Source organism: Lutjanus erythropterus, chromosome 4, assembly GCF_056507025.1.
Source record: "Lutjanus erythropterus isolate fLutEry1 chromosome 4, fLutEry1.hap2, whole genome shotgun sequence".
NCBI classification, from domain to species: Eukaryota; Metazoa; Chordata; class Actinopteri; order Lutjaniformes; family Lutjanidae; genus Lutjanus; species Lutjanus erythropterus.
The window spans coordinates 18,327,677-18,342,931 of NC_139320.1; positions in this window are offsets into that span (position 1 = coordinate 18,327,677).

The window sequence follows — 15,255 nt, forward strand, 5'->3', positions numbered from 1 at the left end:
ATGTATGAACCTCTGCTTTTTGTTGCCAGAGGGACAGGACTTGCACCGGACCACCAGACAGAGAATATAAAATTAATATTTCATAGTGCTCCAACGCCCGTCAGACAAATTTATGTGGACATCCCGTCAATAAATGGTTGAAAGATTGATGGAATATGATGTCCCTGGGTGGAGCATGAAGCAGCTGGTGGGATTGTTGATACAAGTGCTATTTTTGGAAGATCCCCAGTTCTTTCCTTTAATCTAGTGGGGCAGCCAACTGATGCATTGTTGCATGCATTAGTGTGGTCTGGGAACAGGGAAAGCAGGAGGGGCATGTCACAGAAATGCCCCATCTCTGTCACAGTGTGTGTAAAATCACTGCTCACTTGTTTCTAACAGTGTGTCACCAATAATCTCATAGCATTTATCTACATGGATTTGTCAGATTTCCAAATGTAAAACTTTCTTATGACAACTTTAATGGTCCTTTCAGTTAGGACAATGTAGATTCTGTAACATTTCATTCTTTAAACTTCAGCTGTCCCTAAGTTCAAAATTAGACTTGTTATAATGTAGATGTTCATGAAGTGGATACTTACACACAAAAACATTCAAAGCAGGTTGAACCACACAAACTAGTTACGGTGAGATTACTTTGTGAATATTAACATCTTGGCCTAGTAATAAATCTTTTCCATGGAAGGCATTTTGACATGTCATAGCAGGAAAAGCACAGGTGTATTTAATAACAATATAATCTTGGAATAATATGTGCTGGGTCACTGGAATAGTGCTTGCTTTAACTTGTTACCTGATTGAAAAGTACCTGGCCAATGCCTGTACAAAGATTTCATTACCATTTGAAGATTTTAACTTAATAATAAAAGCTGTCATGCATGGTGTGAGATGGAGAGACATTGCGCTGTTGCCAGAGGAGCGCTGACTAAGATTATGGTATGCATAAATTACCATATAATAGACTGGTGTATATTTTTAATTTTCCCTCTGATGGTCTAGATTTGTCATTGGTCGCTTTATTAATAAATTAAACATTTTGGAACTAATGAGAGGCATAATGAGGGGGATGCACGCAATTTTTCACAACCTGAAACCGCATTGCTTTGTGTTGACAATTGGCACGGGTGGGTTGTTGCAACACTGAATCTCACTAACAAGACACTGACTGACAGCAGTGGTTATATTTTAATTTCATATTTATTCTTATTTATCATAATCGTTGTTAGGGACAAATCAGTAATCTCTGTATATTGGTATGGATATGTTTCTATACGATCCTACACCCTTGGATTGGATTTATGACAAACTGGTGCAACCCAGTCCTGATATGTAGACATCCAGAGAAGATATTTTAAAAGATTAATGACCAGAAATGAACATGTGGAATTTGTCTTCCACCTGCAAGTCTCAGGGCATGTGACTAAAGGGGTGTCCTGGAGGACCATGAAATTTAAAGAGATACTAGACATTACTGAAAAAGTAATATCTAAAAGGCTGTAATTTCGGGATCAACACAACACAAGAAGGCATAATCTTTAATAAACTGCAATTTAAATTAATGATAGGGATATTTATTTGCTGTTACAATAAGTGCTTTATTAATTTGAAGTGTCAAAGATGTCAAAGAAAATCATTATTCCATTATAAAGTACTACTACAGTACAGTGGCATCTGGCTTCGAATATATGTGCTCTTCACATAGAGTTTCTGAAACAACTTGAGTAGTTCATTTTCAGGATTCTATTTTTTTGCCCTGAGAACCCATTATGAGAATTTTGTGCTTGGCATAAATTATTAATATCCCAATAATAAATTATTATTTAGCTGTCCACAGTGTGTGCATGATAATGGTACCGGCGTCCTTGACAATGAAATAGCAATTCATGTATTCTACACAACATCTGTCTCGTTTTGTGGTAGTTTCATAGCTCGTCTACAACTCTCTGAAATCATAAATAAATTAGCTGAATGTCAAGGCGAATGCTGAACATTTGTGCAGAAAAAGCCACAAGCCAAGGATAGAGGGACCACACAATATGAGTTGTGACAATGACAGATCCAAACCCCTGGAACAGTCTTCAATGGATTTGACATGGTCCCATCTTGCCGGATCTGTCAAACTCCTCTTGAACTTTTCTTTCTATTATTTTGCGGTGAGGAACACAGTACAGCCTAGAGCAGCTCCTGCACGGGTTTGAAGTAATGTGCTTTACCCTGACAGTGAAGATAAAGGGCCAGGGCTGGGGGTGAGGAGGAAAAAAACAACAACTCTGAGGTCCCAAGAGAGCTTACTGTGAATCTGAAGGTTAGCTCTGCAGTTTTATGCCAATATAAGATGGGTATTTGATTCAAGTATGTAGAAGCTACAGCGAGCAATTAATTTACACCATAAGCATTGCGCTGAAAAGATTTTGACCTTCTTCTGCTCTCCATAAACATCCGGGCAGCCGCTCCATGAAATGACAAGGCTAAATGCTATTTTATTTCATTTGCATCATTGACTTCTTGGAACTTGGAAATTTTAGCCTGAGTCTAGGGTATTTTAACAACCTCTTAACTGTGTGTCAGTCATGCATGGTTTATATGGGAGGCTATTTTATTATTTTTCAAACCACAATAAGGATGATGACACCACCACTTCAGTGGAATTATGGAATTCCCACTTCTCAAGTGGCATTTGATCCAGAGCAACTCCTATTTAAGAGCAGCTGTGTTATCTTGTCTAAATGGAGGAATTTCTTTATAAAACCCTATTCCAGTTCCTCCATAATTTCTTTAACACTCTTAGAAATACAGGTGCTAACTAGAACCATATAATGTTCCTCAGCTTGTCCCCATAGGAGATCACTTTTCCCTCTGAAAGGGTTCCAGGGGGAAGAATCCATCTAGCACCCAACATAAATGGTCATACCAATCTACTCTCAGAAAAATGATGGTCCTTAAAAGATTCTTCAAAAGGGTCACTGGTTCTGCAAAGAGCCAGCAATTGAAATCTCCTTTTTAAGGGAATGATTCTGATTAATAGTTATTAATAGTGAATAATTAGTCGTAGTGATTGATTTTGTGCTTGTATTTAGCCACTGGACTTGTCTGAAGCACATGAATTGTCCTAAAACTTGGATTAGTTAAACACAGAGACTGAATATGATTGTATAATTGTATTCTGTATAACTGTATATGTATTTAGCTTTAAAAAGCAATGTCATTTGTATTTGTCTTTCAATGTACCCATAATAATTTCATTTAAAATATTCAAAGAACCATGCATTTTGAAAAAAAAAAAAACTTTCTTCCCTTACTGAACCAGTTATGGCCCACAAAGAAGTTTCATAAAAATGGTTCCGTAAAGACCTATTATTGCTCAAGGAAACATGTTTGATAATTATTTAAATAACCTCTTGGTAAAAGGTTCTTTGTGGAACTAAAATGGTTATTGGCATGACTTTTAGCACCTTTGTTTTCTGTGTGTATCTATGAAAGGTTCCACCCAGCCACTCCTAGGAGAGATTCTACAGAAAACCCTCCTACTGTGGTTCCACCAAGAACCATCAGAGAATCCTTTTCAATTACAAAGGTTTCATCTGGAGCCAAAACTGGCGATCTAAAAATAGCCTTTTCACTTGTAACCCTCTTGTCTTCTGAGGGTTCTACAAAGATCCATGTGAGGAAAAAATTATTGAATATCATAAACTATAATGCTCTGATCCTTGAGGAATTCTTTTTTCCATAAAGGGTTCTTTTAAGGAAAAGGATTCTTAATGGAACCCTTAATCTTACAAAGAACTCTTGACAAACCACTTTTTCAAAAAAAAGGGTTTTCAGAAGCAAATGATTCTGTGTAGAACCTCAGCCCTTCAGGACGAACCCTTTAGAAATCCATATTTCTACAAGTGGGTGTAGGGACAATACAGATGTTCTGACTGACTGCAGGGTTCTTTATCCAATGGGTGTAATTACCTCTGTGCAATTACATCATTGATGGCAGTCAGATTGCAAGCCTGAACTCAAGTGCAAATTAGAGAACGAGTTCTAATCTGGAGGTTTTTGCATGTTAAGTAAATATTTGCATCACAAGGAGTTGGCATAACATCCTCTGATCAGCTGATTACCATAGTGATGAGAATCTTCAAAGGGAAAACTTTCTTCTTCGGGGGATGAGCTCAGAGTTATAGGTTATGAGCAGCAATATTGACTGTCTCTGAGGGCATGTTCTGTTCAGCGGCAGGAATATGGGACACTCCACTGTTGATTATAATGAAGCGGGGGAAAGGCAAAAGCTTACTTTCAGAGGAGGAAAAAAACAGAAGAAGAAGAAGTCTCTTTTTGACAGAGCTCATTATCTTCTCTGAAGGTGTTTGAGGCTTTAAAAAGCAGCAGCAGCACCAGAGAGGACTAGAGAGGAGAGGAGCTAGAGACAGAATATCCAGAGAGGCTGGAGATTGGAGATGTGATGAGCTTTATACTGTGGGGATCCATTTCTTAATTATTCCTCTAGGACAGTAATTTCCCCTTGATTCCTCAGCTATAAAATACCCTCCATATGGCACCTTTGGCAAAGGGCATTATTCTGCTCCTCAACAGGCAGGCATCAGGGGTGAACCTGGCCATCTGAAATGTGCTGACACCTCACTTTCTGGAACAGTTAGCACAGTGGAGGTAATGGGAGGAGTGGGCTTGAGGGATCAGTGTATGCAAGAGAAATGTCCCTTACTCTTTTCATTGCAACAGATGCTCCTTTCTAATCACATTTAGTAAAACTTTACCATACAGTACACGAAATTTTAAGTAGTCACCAGTGCACGAATGAAAGAGGAACTGATTGCTAGTAAACCATTAGTTAATGAGTAACCCCTAATCAAATTTTACAGACTTGCTAATGATTGGTGAATGAGTGATAGATAGGACTGAGTAGTTAATAATCTTTCGTTACTGTATGATTACTTATCCTTTTTGTGTCCCTTCAAATAAAATGATATGTAATACTGGGTACTTACTAGGAAGTCCCTCATTGCCTTAGATTTCTAACTGTTTTTCTGTGCCTTCAAGTAACGTGATACTTAGTACTGACTAGTTGCGGACTACTGAATCATTACTTCATCATTACACGTCTATTAACTAATTGGTTACTAAGTTTCTCATTCATTCCTTGTTCATTCTCTGGTAGCTACTCAAAATTTTGTGTATTTTATTGTAATGTGTTACCATATTATTCTTTGGACCCCTTCTCTAGGGGGAATTTGGGATTATGTGGGTGATGTTTGAGTGAAGGGATGGAAAAGGAAAAAGGGTTTTGAATGTCGTGCCGCAGTCCGTTTTGTGGTGTGGGGCCGATGCCAGACATCCCCCTCTCTTTCTCTCTCTCTTTCTCTCTCTCTTTCTCTCTCTCTCTCCCTGATACTGCTACTCAGCACTGCAGCACTGTAGCAACAGGATGGATCTCTCCCTTAATGTGTGTGTGTTTGTGTGTGTGTGTGTGTGTGTGTGTGTGTGTGTGTGTGTGTGTGTGTGTGTGTGTGTGTGTGTGTGTGCTTGAGAAGGAGACACAAAGCGAGAGGGGAGTCGCAGAAAATGAAAATGAAGTCACAGCATGTCAGGGCAGCAGCAACATGCGGCGCTGATATCAAGATAACAAGCATGTTGCAGCGGGAGAGAACTCTGCACAGAAGCAAAGCAGCTCGGACAGCCCTCAGAAGATTTTTGAATCCATTTGTTTTAGGAGGCTGCTGAAATGGGGTGGCATCCTGCCAATGATGAGCTCTTGTCTCTCTCTGTATGAGAGAGGGAGTCACTTCATCAGATGTGTCTTACAAAGTGAGGACAGAACATTTCCCTGAAGTCCTACACTTAATATTTGAAGCAAACCTGTAGAAACTGATTGATTGAAAATGATTATTATTCTGCTGGGGAAAGGATGAGTAATGCTTAACTGTGCTGTGTGGCTGAGTGTGTGCGGTGCACTGTGGCTGTTCTCCTGCTGCAATATACTCAGACCTTTGTTGTAATCTAAGATCTTTCTGACTCACTTTGTTACATGCAGGATTATAAAGGGTATGCATGTGATGTCTCAGTACGCGAAAGTTAGTGTGGCTACACCATGGATGTAAGGAGAACTGGATACAGCATTTGAGGCAGGCCTCTGTTCATTCCTATGTTGTTCTGTGTATGAGCATCTGCATGGTACAGCCCATAGAGCAAGCGCAGTAGAGACTGCCTTTGGCTGAGCGGCTAACTTCTGGTTTACCCCTCTGCTAACTTGAACAGGAATTAAAAGAGTTAAACACATGGCTCTTTTAGACTTTCCAAATGTTATCAGATCAGATGTAATCCTTATAATGAAATGAGTCATTTCGCAGGGGATGTGATGCTTAAAAAAATTAAATCACCACTTCACAGCTGCCTCTTTCACAATGTAAGTCTATGGGGAAAAAGTCCTCCTGGGCTGTAGAGCATCATGTGACGCTTTCCATTTGGCCACTGTGTCAAATTGGCTTTGAAATCCTCTGAAGCACTCAAGACAACTGAGTGGCAGCCTCAGCTTTGAGCTTGAATGCAACAAAATCACAAAGAAAAACTGAACAAAAATAACAAAACAAAATGAGAACAAAAATGAGAAAAGGCTATTGTTCAATTGACTGTACAAATAAATTCAAGAAGTAGAGTAGAACAAGAAATTGGTGCTGCTTTTTCACAGACTGCTGTAATCTTCTTGATGATTGTTCAAAGAAACTGATATTCAAGCACTGAAATGTGGATTTCTGTTTGCCATTTTGTGTCAGGTATTTTTTTTTTTTAGATTTTGGGATGAAATCATACCTTTATATTCATTTATATACCTGAGCCTTTTGTTCTGCAAATTGTGCACTGCATCATGCATCCTCAGTCTGGACATTACTCATGACTGCAAACATCAACCCTGGTGCATGCAAACATATTCCTTTAATGATGTTATAAAATAATATCTGTACAATCCTGTTCACATACAACTAGAATATCCTTTGGTGTCCTCGCCTTTAATTTTGCCAACAAATTCCTCCTTGAAGCATCCAGGCTTTCGTATGCCTTCTTTGCTAAGTGTATTTCCCCAGCATCAAAATCAGGTCAGGTATCAGGAAAAGTGATTTATTCCTGGCCGCATGTCAATGTTCATGAACCACTGTGTCTTTGCTAAGTTGTAAGCATCACTGTTGATTCCAACTGCCTTTAATTTAAGCAGGTAATTGTTTTGATTTACTCCACATTACGCAGTTTCCCCTATTAAATGCAGCTGTGTTGCAAGATGTTTTGCCACTCAGTCCAATCTGTCTGGAGCCGCAACTATTAAATTTTCCTTTGAGATGGATTTGGCGTCCATTGCTTGCTTAAGAAAGACTTAAGGCTAACCACTGGTGCAGAGCTTTAGATACAGGCTATGGTGCACATTTATGAAACTTTTTTCTATTTGGTGTATGGGCTACACATTTTTACAACTGTAGAATGTAAGAATCACTTTAGGCCAACAAAAATCATGAGAATTTAAATGTTTAAAAATTGTTTTTTGGTTAAAGCCACAGGGAGCCAGTGGAGAGGGGCAAAAGAACAGCATTAGTCTCTGGAGCTGCATGGTTGCAGACCCCTGCTCTATACAGACATACCAGATCATATGCACATTGCACATGGACTCAGCATATGTGAGAACAGCATATTACTATTGTTGTGGACACATACTGTATGCAGTATGTATATACCACTTTCTCAACAATCTAAAAGCAAGCCTGTATGTATAGTCCAAAGTCCTGAATAATAAATGACATCCGCCACAAATGTTGGTTCTCCTGCTCTGTTAAATTAAGTATGATAGATCCACATATTGCCACTGGAACTATAGGAACCACTCAAACACCACCACTATCTACTGAGTCTATCCAACAGCAGGGCAGGAGGTGTAAAATAAGATTGAGTACAGGTGGGGGCTGTTGCCGGATAAGGACTGAGTAGCACTTATAAAGGTACAGGCCATTAAACTGTGCACTGGGTGCGCTGAACGGGAAGCCGCGGTGTGACATCACGCTGCCAAAGAGCGATGGCTTAATTAAACTTTCATCCGACAAATATTCATGTGCGTTTAATGATCCCGAATCACTTCATTCCACATGAATTATGAATATTAATGAACAGGAGGGAAAGGCATCAGGAGGGTGTGTTGTGTATAGGTTAGAGCCTAAAGCGAGGGTGGATATCTGTGAAGGAGAGGGATGTGTCAAACCACCAGTCAATCACTTCATGGACACACCAAACCCTGCAGGCCAGAGGTCATTATTGGAAGTCAGCATACAGTGTGTGTGTGTGTGTGTGGCCTAATTGCAGTGTGTGGAAGCACTACACCACCATAAGATGTCACCCAGATCTGACCAGAGCAGGGGTGGCTGGTGGTGGCCTATTTCTGGGGTCCTCCCGCCTTGTCATGTCTCCCCTCGATGAACGCTCGCTGGCTACCATCTTGCCCTTGAGCATTGCTCCCGTTTTCTTTCTCTTCCTCTATTAATTAAAACAATGCGGCCAAGTCTCATGTGCAGGCATCCAAAAAACAGAGTCATAAAAACAGAAGCCGATGCACTCATGTTAATGACAGTAAGTGTAGGATCAGGATGTGTTTTCAAGCTTAAGTGCATACCGCTGTTTCATATTTAGCTCCAAAATGGTTTCTGTAATTGCTCCAAATTAGCACAATGGTTTTCTGCTTGAGCACTACTTGTTTCCAGACAGATTAAAAGGCATAACAGCGCTCTGCTTGTCGATGTCTTGGATCATAAAGTGAAAGTCAGGCAATTCTGTGAGTTTCTACAGTACATTAAACACAAACAGCTGAATGCACATCTGCTGTGTAAAATAATGAGTACTCAAAAATATGCAACTATTTTAGTGACAAATGATGTGAACCACTGATCAATTTAAATTTAACCTGGGATCTTTCAGTCAACAATACAGAGATGTGCAAACCAGTAAACATGATACTGAATGTTCTTATCATCACAATAACAGTAGCAGAGACCTAATCCTTAGCGATTAAAAGTTTTATTGGTGGTTATCATCATGATACAAAACAATAATTTAAGAAAGTAATTCATAAGATGACAGTGCGTTCAAAAATAACATTAATAACAAAAATAAAAAGAGGACAAAGGCACTAAAAATAACAAGGGGAGGAAGGGTGACAGGCAGAAGAAGGGCTGGACAATTAATCAAGGTACCATCGAATTTGCAATACAGCCAAGGGTGACATCGAAACAGGAGTTGCAATTTTCCAGAAGGCAAAATGTGTCACAACATACCATCATAAATGAAACAATGTTGTGGAGCAGAGATGCTGCAGCCTCTGAATTATACCCTTCTGATAATTCAGATAATTCAATTCAAAATTTATTTGCATTTCACCATTTAATATGAAAGCAGTTCAGAGTGCTTCTGATAAAACAAGATAAAACAGCAAAATGTACAAATAAACAAGGACATCCATGCACACATACACATTAAAATACAAACATACACACACACACACAGGTAAGCAAACTGTGTAAGTGCCCAGTGTTCATTTAAAAAAAATGCTCTAGTGAAAAGGAAAGTATTAAGTTTGTTTTTAAAAGAAACCAGTGTCGGTGCAAATTTGTGAAATAAATGGTGAAATAATTATATATATTTTTTAATATGATAAAATTTAATTTCCCTGTGAAAATTAAATGCAAAACATTATTATTTGTACAAAAATCACAAAATCTGTCAAAGTGCAATATGATTGTTTTTCTTTTCCCCCTTTTTTTGCATATTGTTCAGCCCTGCCCAGAATCCACAACAACATTCAACAGATTTCTCCCCTTTCTTTTCTACACTTTCTTTATAAAATCAAGAAAAATGTACTGTACATTTACTGTAAATGCAAAATATATAGCTGTTCTGTGGACTGACTTTCACTCATAAGCTCTCTGCCTTAACTGAAAAATAAAATAATTCCATGGACAACATTACCACCTCCCTGTAACAAGCCATTTAGAGGCCTTTAATGTTGTGAGAACCCTGAAAGTAGGCTACTGGCTAAAAGAGAAACATGAAAAGAGGATATTCCTATGACAATTGAATCCAATTCCCTTCTCCACGTTTTAAAAAAGGAGAAACTCTTTTAAATCCATTTTTTTCTTTCTTTCGCTGTGCATAGCAACCGTCTGACATCCCTCCAGAGATGAAGCCCCCACTAATGCAACGCCAACATAACCAGTAGGCTTTCACTGAAGCAATGCTGCCATCTACTGCTACTTTACAGACTCTTCAGCATACCATAGTACAGCATAGGATTTAGAGCAATGAATGAAATGGTTATTGTTACGGGATTTAATGGCTTTTTGAATCAGATCTAGTTCAGTTCAGAAATCAGAAGCAAAAGTCTTCATTTACTGATAGAGAAAAAATACACGATGTTGTATTCATAGCATTACTTTGGGAAGTAATGAGGGGTTTACAGATTCAGGTCTGCCTGTTTTGTCTTCCAATCCCCTTTGCCCCCTTTTCCACACTGTATACTTTGTCCTGTGGAACAGCACTTTCATAGTATGCTCCTGAATTCCTTCCAATGGTTATAAAAAAGGGAGGAGGAAATACATCAGGGAGATGTATGGGGTAATGGCAATATAGGGACCCAAAATAGATTCAAGGGCTTTAGTCATCAAATAGTATACTGCACAGGTGTGGTTTTATGGTTTAGGCCTTTTTTACTGCTTCCATTGCAACCTTGCACCATTTTAAATCATAAGCATTTTGTGGGAAAGCGCCAGTACATCCAATACGTCAAGTGTTAACAACTATGCACAACAGCAAAGGTCCCACAAGACATGATGACAGCCAAGATTTTGGTTTTAAATTGCAGTGTTTATTGCCATGTGAGTAATATAAGTGATGGAAACAGCACCTCGCGTGGAATAAATATGTCACAGAGACTGCAAGGTGTAGATTCTTCTATAATGGATGTAGCATGCAGTCCACTTGGGTCGTTCATAAATTAAACAGAGGGAAAAGTAAAAGAAGAGCAGTTGCTGATGTGCCATTCCTGTCCCTCTTACTTGAGCTTTGCCGGGCCAGAATCTGTGACCATTTTTCCCAGGCATGAAGGAGAAAATCATTATAGTTTAAATTGATCTAATTAATATGGAAGACAGACACAGAGGCCCATCTGATTAGGGTGGAAGTCAAGCCTCTCACGCCGCTCGCTTTGACCTCCACACTCTGTGGTGTCGCCAACACCAGAAGCACTTGGTTCCAAGCACTTGAGTCACTGACCCAATCACAGTGAGCCGCAGGGTGAGAAAAAAAGGAAAGCCTTATCTGTGTGCAACAGCCAGGCAGTCAAAGAAACTGAATACGCCACAGAAGAGAAGTGAAGACTGACTTCATATTAGCCAAGGTAGAAGGTAGAAAATTGGTCTTACTAAAGACAGACATTATTGGAAAGTATTGGTTATGCACAGAAAGGGACATTAAAGGGACAGTTCACTCCATTCATTCAAAAATACATATTTTTCCAATGACAAAACTCAAAACTGCTCAAAACAAACCACAGACCTTTTTGTGAGTGGTTTCTGCAGTAGACTCTACCAAACTACTTCAGAATCTACTGGAATGATTTTCTTCCAACACTTCCAACATGAAACTGCTCACAATAAGGTCTGTGAATTATCCTGATTAACTGGGTCATGATTTTTGGAAAGGTTTCAAATTTTCTGGTGTTTGGAGCCACGCAGGACTTGTGCTATTTAGTCCTGTTATATTAGAAAGAAGCCAGACGTCTCATAACTGCAACCAAAAAAAAATCTAAATGGATAAATAGCACTATAGACCAGGAGAAAATATGTATTTTTGATTTTGGGGTGAACTGTCCCTTTAATACAATTTTCCAATAATAGAATTTAAATTAAATACCTCTTTGTATTTATTGAATAATATGCCCGAATTTCAATTTGATCTAAAAAAAACCTGCAGAATATTGATTACCATAACACACATCTTAAATAAATGCATACTTTTATTTTGGGAAAACAAATCCCCTCCAATTTTCCAGCTGTCCCTGGACCAATTATCGGAATGCCAACCATTAGAGACACCAACCTTAGAAAGAAAAATAACGGGACATAGTTTTCAAATGGACTCAGACACTTTCTGGACTTTATGGACCTGGACTTTTATGTCCCAGAGCCTACACTTTTGTGTAGATGTTGGAAAAAATAAAAGGACAGTTTTCTAGCTAATTAAAAGGAATGAAACCTGTACAGTCCACAGGGGGAAATGGGGTGTGTGCAAATGTTTGTAACACTCTGTGAGGATTGTTTTAATGGTCTATGTAAGTAATCATTTTAACACAGCTGAAAAAAGCATAGTAAATAACAAAATGAACGGCTGAAATAATTTAGCTGTTTCAGTGTTGGGGTGCCGGTGTTGTTGATGCTGGCTCACTGTCATGGCTTACAGAGACACATGAATGGAACAGAGCCATCTTTAATGTTATTAGCAACACCTGTGCTTCTCATACCATGACAAATCAAAATATCTGCTGTGGAAAAGGCCTCTTGTGTCCTGGACAGCAGCCTGTCTTACTCAGAAAATAACTCTTCTTCCATGAGGACAGAAGCACAGCAGCCATTTTGACATGAAATAGTCGAGTGAACACAGGTGTTACCTGATTGTAATTGAGATTCTGTTCTATTCAAGTCAATCAGAGTCAGGATGCTGTTATTGTGCATGTTGGCACTGCTAATGGGACTTTAATTAGTGTCATTGGTAACACCTGTGTTTACTCTACTATTTCATATCAACATGGCTGTAATGACAAAAGGTCTATTGGATGTCTTTTGACGGGTCTTATAAAGTGTGGATTCGTAATTCAAGCAGTTAAATACGTTTTGATTCAAGATTGAACACCAACCAGATATGACATTCTCCCTCTCAGTGAAGCAAATGCATACTTGCACACATTTCGGTGTATGCACACATCTAACAAACCATGGGTTTGCTTCTTTTTCTCAGGAAAGAAACACAATGGAAATGAGAAACCCCAAAATGCAAAGAGAGTCACGTGTCATATGGCCTGTAGAGTGGAAGGAGTTTTTGAATTAATCAATTTGTCAACCAGGAGAAAATTACTCTGCAACCACAGTTCGAATTACAGTGGAGCTTAGGGGAGCTCAGTTACCCTGAAAAGGACACAAGCTCCCCTGAAAGCCTACTTTGAGAAATTTGATAAATTTAGGCAGAGCATTAAAACATGATGTTCCTGATATAAATAATAAAAGTAAAAAATATGCAAATTTTGTGAGTTTATTGGCCCATTACATCATCATTTCCAAACATGCATCTTAAGTGATTAACACAATGCTGTGTGCGCTGTTGTGTGTGCCACTCTGACAGCTGTGCTGTCCGTGGTCCTGACACAGAGTGGAGGTGACTGAAAGACAGACAGACAATCCACAGACAGAAGTCAAATGACAGGGATGTGAAGTGACAGTCCACAAGGAAAGAGTGTGAGAGAGAGATGCAGGTGGCAAAACAAATGTTTCTAAGTGCTTTTCATACTTTATGAAGTCTTACCATGTAAAAATAAATGTGAGTTAAATTTGATTGAAGAACCCTCCACTTTACTTTACTCAAAGATCAGATGATGTTGATTTGATTCATGAAATGTGTGTATGAGGAGCAGAAAAACACCTGCGTTCCTTTGCTCATTTTGTGTTAATCAATACGAGTTCAGATCATGCAATCTATGGTTCAGATGTCTCAAAGTAGCTTAGTAGTTGTATTTATCACATCACTCACATGATTTACAGGCAGCCTTTTGTGGGCCATAAAAAACTCAAAAGGGTTGCATGCAGCCCGTGGGCTACTAGGCCTGTTCTAGACCATGTATTTTTTATCAAAATACTATGCAACACTGCTAAACAGTTTAACGTTTGACATTAGAGTAGTGCCCACATATTGCAGAAAGTATGTCTATATCTGCTTACATTTCTTCAATACTTTTAAAATCTAATACAGTGCATAGTCTAATTGACCACTTAAAATATTATGATGTTCTGTGAAAATATGCAAACAAGTAAGGTTGCAATAGGCAGAACAGGCAGGAACGGTGTCTTTAAATGTTAGGCTAAAAAACTTCCTTTTTTCTAGAAATATGCTCAAGTCGTATTCCATTTTAAAATATTCACTGTGGGCTAGTTAAGAACATGCAGAGAGATCCAATTGGCCTGCAGGTCAAGTTTGGCCACCCCAGTTTTAGATTGTTAGTCAGAACCAACAGAAAAAAACAAGCTGAAGATGTCAACTTAGGTTTGGGAAGTTGTGATAGGACTTTTTCATAGGATGAAATAATCAGTTGCGTGCCCAATTCTAAAAAATAATAAATTACCATTATATCAAATTATACTTGCACAGGCAGGCCTACAGTTAAAAGACGAGTTCAAAAAAGTTTTAAATGTTTCAACAGCTCTCCTGGTCAATGTTGTTTTAAGCTGCTGCTGCAGCTTCCAAAGAATACAAAAATCTTAGTCATCATCTATTAAATGTAATGTATCATATTAATGATGGAAACATGCTTACATTCATTTAACATAAAGTCTGACAAAACTAATCTGAAAGTAAAGGTAGAAAATATGCAGAGTAACATACCGTTGTCCTTTTTCTGTAATATCTGTCTGCTGCTCTGTTTATGGACAATTACAATTTCTTAGATGGTAAATGTAACAACAAAATTTGAGATAGCTCACAAATAAATATTTTCCTCTTCCTGTTCAAATAATTTTATTTCAAAGGTTTTCAAAAGTAGATGCTATCAAAGTTAAAACTAGATATCTATCATTTACTTTGTTATCTAAAATGAAGGAAGGTAATTTCAAACAGTTAACAATTACCAATTTAGTGAATTCTTAAGAGTAAGGTTTAATTCTACCCATTTCTGAATATGATGTTTTATTTAATGCAAGACAAAAAAAAGAAAGAAAGAAAGAAAGAAAGAAAGAAAGAAAGCCTCAAAACTCTCTGAATTACTTGCATTTTATCAATTAATTTTTTTTCAATTTGTTTTTGTGTTCTTTTATGTCTAGGTATTTATTACTTGTATTAATTTTGTTTTGCTTTGTTCTCCCCAATTGTTTGCTTGTTTGTTATTTTGAGAGTCTTGAATAAAGGTTGAAAAAAAATCTAACTGTATTTTATTGTGTCGTAAAGTAGCCGCTGTTCGCTACGACG